Below are 7,875 nucleotides of genomic sequence, written 5' to 3'. Positions count from 1 at the left end.
GTCGACAAGGGGTGCACCGGCCTGTTATTGGTAGTGGTGGGGAAGTAATAATTAAATGCAGAGAGTGAAGCCTGATTGAGCTGACTGCTGAGAGAGATTATATTGGATACAGAATCAAGAAAAATGAAGGGCGGGGTGAGGTGTGCTGAGTTTTTAGTTATTTAAGGAGGGAGGGAGGAAGAAATCTGTTTCTTCTCCTCCACTTTTCGCAAAGTTTTGATCTCCCAGATGAACACTACAGTGACAGCATATATATTTTTTGGTAGAAGTGACAGCATATATAGGACTTGGGAGTATGTGCTTTCAACTTTGTTGGGAACCGTTACAGTCCTCTTTAAAGCAAATCTCATGGTGATCCCTGAACAATGTCTACAAATTAAATATTTTTTTTGTTAGACTATAATTGACTCTATTAGAATGTAGTATATGTTCTATACTTTTTCTATTTGTCGCAATTCAAAGAATCAATTTTCCACCACCACCGAAGTTCGATCTTGTGACCTTTCCTCAAGAAGAGTCACAAAGGTGCATCTGAACATAAGGTGTTTGACTACAAATTAAGTATTTATACCCAACAAAACAAACAAATGTCATTTTTCCTCTTTTTTGCATCAAATTATAAAAATCAAATCTTTGCATCACTTCCACTTTTTTCAAGAGTAATTTTGTATACTTTATTTCAAGTATATTCAAATTTATGTTGATGGGACGAGAGAGGAAATGAGTAAAGAGCGGTCGCATTATTTGGAAGTATTAATACTATATAAGTTTGCTCAAATGCGGTCGTGTCTTTCCGTGCAATCGGTGCGGCCGCTAAAAAATACACAAATAGTGTTAACAAAAGGCACCAAGACTATGTGGTCTAATGGTATTTGGGTTGGATTTCCATTTGGAAGGTTGTGAGTTCGAACCTCAATGGAGGCGTTATTGGTTCTTCGTGTTTCAGTAGGTTGGCCCTTTATATATATAAGGTGTGGTGGGCAGTCCCAAGTGCGATTAAAACAGAGCTAAAATACGGTGGCAATTTGGTAATTTTTGTATCTAGGTCAAAATTAAGGTTTGTGATTAAGGTGCGTGAGTTTTGTGTTTAAGGTGACTGAGTTGTGTACTTAATGGTAGTATTTGTTTAAACTTAAGGTACGTGAGTTTTGTGCTTAAGGTGCGCGAGTTTTGTATTTAAGGTACGTGAGTTTGTACTTATGTGAGTAGTTGCTGAAACTTAGGTGCGTGAGTTTCCTTCTTAATGTGCGTTGTTTTCATACTTAAGGTGCGTGATTTGTATGTTTAAGGTGCGTCAGTTGTGTGAAGCTTAAAGTGAACCATTTTTAAAACCTTAGGTGCGTGGTTTGTGTTTTTAAGGTGCTTTGTTATGTGTTTATGGTGCGTGATTTGTGTTCTTAAGGTGCGTGATTTGTGTTCTTAAAGTGTTTTGTTTGTGTGCTTAACGTGTGTGTGTTGTGTACTTAACGTGCGTCAATTTAATGCTTAATGTGCGTCCAACCGCACAACCGCACGCAGGTTATTTTAGTACACACTTATTAACTTTTTCATATTAATTTTTATTTAAATTTAAAAAATTTTTAAATTTGGCGGGCCCCCGCCAAGGCTCGCTAGCCGACCTATTTTAGGCTCGTATTTTGACGGGCTTTTTAGCCCGCCCCACCATATGGCGGGTCTTAGACAATCGTTATGCTATGGACCCGTGTCCAGCATGCATTGTGGACACAGTAACGGTGCCGTTGGTGACACTGTTATCTTCCACCATTTTTTTTTATTAAATTTCAGAGCGCTTTGTTATAGGAGCATATTTTCATAATTTTATTACTATATGTTAATAATGTCAGAGCTCTGTGTTCATAATTCCATAACTATACATTCATAATTCCATAACTGTACATTCATAATTCCGTAACTGTACATTCATAATTCAATAACTGTATATTAATAATTTTCGAAGCTCTATGTTCATAATTTTAGAGCTCTATGTTCATAATTTTATCCCTATATGTTCATAATTGTAAGTTCATAATGTCAGAGCTCTGTGTTCATAATTCCATAACTTATATTCATAATTCCATAACTGTACATTCATAATTCCATAACTGTACATTCATAATGCCACAAACGAATAACGGCGTTAACGACGAGACAAAATCAAAATTTTTTTTTAAAACTGGAATGCCGCGTTTTCCCTGAAAACGACGTCGTTTTGGACTCGTGTCCACAATGCATTGTGGACACGAGTCCACAGCATAATTTGCGAGTCCTGTCCCGCCGGTCCGTTTCGACAACTCTACCAGAATGTTTATTATTCTAACACATAAAGTACATTATTCTAACTCATAAAATACATTATCCCTAGAAAAATTCATTATTCTAACAAATAAATGACTGTAGTAGACACTGTTATTAACTAAAAAAATGTTTAACACCAAAACGACGTCGTTTTGAGCCGTGGTCAACACAATAATTTGCCCCCAACCTCCCTTCTTAAATCTTAAGATTTTTTTAATTTTTTAATTTTTCATTTTAATGCACATATTTTTATTTTTTTAAATTTGAATTTATTTAATTAATAAAATAATAAGAAAATGTTAAGCACCTTGTGCTCAGATGGCATGTAGTGACTCTTTCATATGGGAGGTTATGAAATCGTGTCTCAGTGGAGGCGATGTTGACTCTTTATTGCTTCAACAGGTTGAGAAAGTACTACAATAATCTAATAGAGTCAATAGTTGTAAAATAATAAGAAAATGCTATGTCTTACGGATAATGCCGAATGTTTTTTTTTTAATAAGTACTTTAAAGTATATCAAAGGCAAGATTATATTGAAACATGCATAGATAATTATTGAATGTTAGATTTGCGTATTTAAAAAGGCAATTTTAAGTTTACAAATGAAAGATAATATAGTCAAGATTGTTTATAATTGTCAATAAAATAATTGTATAGGTATGGTTGAAACCAAATACAGGACATAAGGGAGAGCAAATAAAAATTAGGGCATAAAATATTAAATATATACTAATAATGAAGAGCTAACTGCTTATTGCCAAACAAAGACATTGCGAGATAGTTTCTCACTTCAATTTGTTGTGTGATTTGAATACTCTTTTTATCAATAAATCCCCCAAGTAGTTAATATGATTGACTTAATTATATTTTTTTATTTTTTAAATTTTTTAAACAATTATTATTATTATTATTATTATTATTATTATTATTATTATTATTATTATTATTATTATTATTATTATTATTATTATTATACGGAATAAGGGTCAAATAGGCCATTGAACTGCACACAATAATGCAATTAGGCCACTGAACTTTAAAAAACAACAATTAGGCCACTAAACTAACAAATTTCTTTCAATTAGTCTAATTTACAGATTTTGTAGGTTAGTAACAGGTCACCCAAAAAATTTAAAATACTTTTTAAAAAATTATTATTTAAAAATAATAAATTAAAATTTTAAAAAAAAAAATGTTTCTCCGCTCGGCCGGAAACTGCTCGGTCAGAATCCGAAGTGTACTTGCTGAGACATTGTAGCTAGAATTCATGCATGGATACGCCGGTGTTATGATTGCTATCTGATGTATTCTGTTCCAATGGTTTTTACGAGGATCCCATACTGAAAATCCAAGCTCAAAATCCTCTATTTCACAAAGCATCAAGGGATTTGACCATCTTCACAGAGTATAAACCCGGTAGAACCGAGAAACGAGCATACTAGGAGATGCATTGGGATACAGTTGACACACTCGAGCAACAAGAAGAGCCCAATTTATACCTCCAAGAAATCAAATCATCTGAATGACCATAAGCACCCAACACCCAAGACCCAACAAGAAAAGTAAATTTGTATTAAGAAAACGAGAGACAGAAAATGGCAAAAGGAATGATGTCAATACTCAAAATAAAAGCAGGGGAAAAGATAATATGAAAAAGACTCACATTTGAATAAATGCCACGTTTATTAGCCCAAAACTTCACACATTGTAGAGTTGTCCTGAAATTCTAGAGTTCAGAAGTTCGAGATTAGTTCTATGGACATTTTTTAAAAAAATTACTCATTGTTTTATTTCCCATTTCAGGTTCAACATTCATATTTATAGAAAATTACCTCAACATTTGGAACAAGCTTGAGAATTTTATCAGCAACCCTGCTGATACGAGTATATCCACAGTAGAAGAAGGTGAAAATCAAGAATTGGGAGAAAGAAAAGAAACAACCCATGCTACTAGGCCAAGGAGAAAACGAAGGAAATCGGCATGGATGGTTGATTACATTTGTTAGACTAAGTTTATTCGTAATAGGATACATTAGTTTAGTCCTAATACTTTATTATATCATATTAATTAGGAATCATAGTCCTAAGCATAATAGGAGTAACTTAGTATATAATGACCCTGCATGCTAGGGGGAAAGACATGCGAATTATTATTATCTTTTTCTTCTCTATTCTCATCTTCCTTCTCTGAAATCTCTCTCACTCTATCTCTCCCTCTCTCTCTCTGATTTTTCCCCTCCCCTAATTCCATCTTTGGAGTCTGCACCCACTCAAAGCGGTGCCGGCTTGATACGGGTTCGTATCAATTGGTGCTTTCATTGCATCGAACTCATCTTTCTTGTTCTTTTACACACTCAAAACTGTAATCCTACTTCATTATGTCAGACAACCAATCTACATCAACAACTCGTCCTTGGGAGCAGGCAATTGCCGAATTTCAAGAAAATTTTGAAAGACAAACTGTTACAAATCGCCAACTCATTCAACAACTCATTACCTCCGTGTCACGGTTGGAAACGATGGTAACAACAAATAAAAATGCAGCAATGCAACCTCAAACACATGGAATTTTAGGGCCTCCACTTGATAATCATCTACAACCGTCTTTGCAACCGGAGAGTGGCCAAGGGACTCAACGATTTCATATGAAACTTGAGTTACCTCGCTTTGATGGCTCAGACCCTCATGGTTGGATATTTAGAATTCAAGAATATTTTGATTTTTATGATACACCAGACACACAGCGATTGCGAATATCAGGATTCACAATGGAAGGGAATGCTTCTGGGTGGTATCAATGGATGAAAAGGAATGGAATGTTAACTACATGGAAGGAATTTTTACAGAATGTCACAAAGCGGTTCGGCGAGTCTCGTTTTGAGGATTCCCAAGGAAAATTGTCAAAATTGACACAGCAAACCACAGAAGATCCAATCTTAGGAGAAGAAACCATAGTGCATGGGCAAGATGACATAATCGCAGGAGATATTTCCATTCTAAACTCATTGGCAGGCCCGGGTAATCCCAGATCGCTTAAACTTTTGGGAGAAGTTAATGACCGAAAGTTACAGATTCTAATACATAGTGGCAGCACCCATAACTTTGTGCAACCCAAAATTGCTGAGCAACTACAGTTACATACTTTGAAGGTCACACTAAGTGGCACAACACTGAAGAGAAGCACATCATACCATCCACAGACTGACGGGCAGACAGAAGTAATGAATCGAGGCTTAGAGCAATACTTAAGGGCTTTTACTCACATCAAACCAACCAATTGGACGACATACTTGGGATGGGCAGAATTTTGCGCCAATACAGGCTACCACAGCAGCATTAAAATGACTCTATTTCAAGCACTATATACAAGACCACCACCCACCTTAGCACCGTATACAAAAGACACACCAACAGTGCAAGCACTATATGAATTATTGTTGGATCGTGACAGATTGATAAGGCCACTGAAACACAATCTTCGGGAAGCTCAGCATCGCATGGCCCAAAAAGCCAATGCCAAAAAAAGCAAAATGAAATTTTCAGTAGGAGATAAGGTTTGGCTTCGTCTACAACTATATAGACAGATATCAGTAGCACGTAGAAGCTCTAACAAACTAGCACGACGCTATTATGGTCCATTCAACATCTTGAAAAAAATATGGGAAGTTGCATACCGCCTCGAGCTACTACCACAAGCAAGAATTCATTCAGTATTCCATGTCTCACAACTCAAGAAACACATAGGAACTGAAGAAAATATAGAGGTCCAATTACCAGAAGAAATTGTGGGCCGATCACCAATTTCAGCTCTACTAGCACTCTGTGGGGAACAGAATGTTCTAAAAAATTAAAAAATACAACGCCAAGTCTTAGTGCAATGGTTAGATAGTAGTCCAGAAAACGCCACTTGGGAAGCTGCCGAGGAAATGGAACGATGGTACCCGAATCTCCACCTTGAGGACAAGGTGGTCGTCGAAGGGAAGGGGAGTGATACGAGTATATCCACAGTAGAAGAAGGTGAAAATCAAGAATTGGGAGAAAGAAAAGAAACAACCCATGCTACTAGGCCAAGGAGAAAACGAAGGAAACCGGCATGGATGGTTGATTACATTTGTTAGACTAAGTTTATTCGTAATAGGATACATTAGTTTAGTCCTAATACTTTATTATATCATATTAATTAGGAATCATAGTCCTAAGCATAATAGGAGTAACTTAGTATATAATCACCCTGCATGCTAGGGGGAAAGACATGCGAATTATTATTATCTTTTTCTTCTCTACTCTCATCTTCCTTCTCTGAAATCTCTCTCGCTCTATCTCTCCCTCTCTCTCTCTGATTTTTCCCCTCCCCTAATTCCATCTTTGGAGTCTGCACCCACTCAAAGCGGTGCCGGCTTGATACGGGTTCGTATCACCTGCATCCATTAAGGCTCCGTGCAGTTGGCTCATCAACATTGTACAACACAGACACATTGGATATGTCCAAATTCTGTTAACAATTAAGAACCACATTGCATAAGTAGAAACATAACAGGCTGCAAAGTGCAATTCATATTGAAAGAAATTCTATAATGCATGAAACTCTTCGTTTCCATGGTCGGAGACGAAGAAACTCTTCGTCTCCATGGCCGGAGACGGAGAGTCTCTTCGTCTTCGGCCATGGAGACGAAGAGTCTCTTCGTCTTTGGTTCTCTTCGTCTCTAGCCGGGGACGAAGAGTTTCTTCGTCTCCGGCCATGGAGACGAAGAATCTTTCTTCGGCTCCATGGCCCGGAGACGAAGGAACTCGTCTCGGGTTAAACTTTTTTTTTTTAATTATTGTTTTTAAATAATAATTTAAAAATATATAATATTTTAAAATTTGGATGACCTGTTACTAACTTGCAAAATCTGTAAATTGGTTTAATTGCATGAAAATGGTTAGTTTAGGGATCCAATTGTTGTTTTTTTAAGTTCAGTGGCCTAATTGCATTATTGTGTGCAGTTCGATGGCCTATTTGACCCTTATTCCTTATTATACCCTTAGGTCATTTTATATGTTAATCTAAACAACTAATTTTTTCAAATATCTTTTTACCAATCGTTGATATAATTCGCTGGTCAAATTTGCTAATATACTTCGCTAACGCTAACCGCTAACTGCTGATTGTGAAACAAGCGAGATAATTCTCACTTCAATTTGTTGTGTGATTTGAATACTCTCTTTGTCAACAAATCCTTCAAGTAGTTAATATGATTGACTTTATTAATTATATTTTTTAAAATTTTTTTCATTGTATTAATAAAATACTTGGTAAAACTTAGTGGTTTTTATGTATTATAATCAATCTTGACTGTTTTTAATTTATTGATAATGACTAATTTTTTTTTTTGAATAAAGACATTGTAGACACATAATTCTAAATTAAAGAAATGCATATGTATTTTTTTTGTAGCACTAAATTATTATTTAATTTAATAAGAGTAAAATAGAGTACTAATTATGGAAACTTTGATTGGGATGGGGTTCGGACCTAAGACTTTTCTTATTGAAATCAATGAGTAAATTAACCGTGACTAACAGAAATTAACAAAAAA

At 35.6% G+C, this 7,875-nt stretch overlaps 1 long non-coding RNA gene across 1 annotated transcript; it reads right to left on the bottom strand.

Moving 5' to 3' along the window:
- Nucleotides 1-3,649: 3,649 nt before the first annotated feature.
- LOC109151950 lies at nt 3,650-6,788 on the bottom strand. The gene is made up of 4 exons (XR_002049312.1): nt 6,715-6,788; nt 4,129-4,168; nt 3,960-4,022; nt 3,650-3,814 (listed from the first exon to the last, which is right to left on the bottom strand). It is a non-coding gene; the product is annotated as an uncharacterized LOC109151950 (long non-coding RNA).
- Nucleotides 6,789-7,875: the final 1,087 nt, after the last annotated feature.

This window comes from Ipomoea nil, unplaced genomic scaffold (genome assembly GCF_001879475.1).
Source record: "Ipomoea nil cultivar Tokyo-kokei standard unplaced genomic scaffold, Asagao_1.1 scaffold2338, whole genome shotgun sequence".
NCBI classification, from domain to species: Eukaryota; Viridiplantae; Streptophyta; class Magnoliopsida; order Solanales; family Convolvulaceae; genus Ipomoea; species Ipomoea nil.
This window is presented reverse-complemented; position numbering and strand designations above follow the sequence as displayed.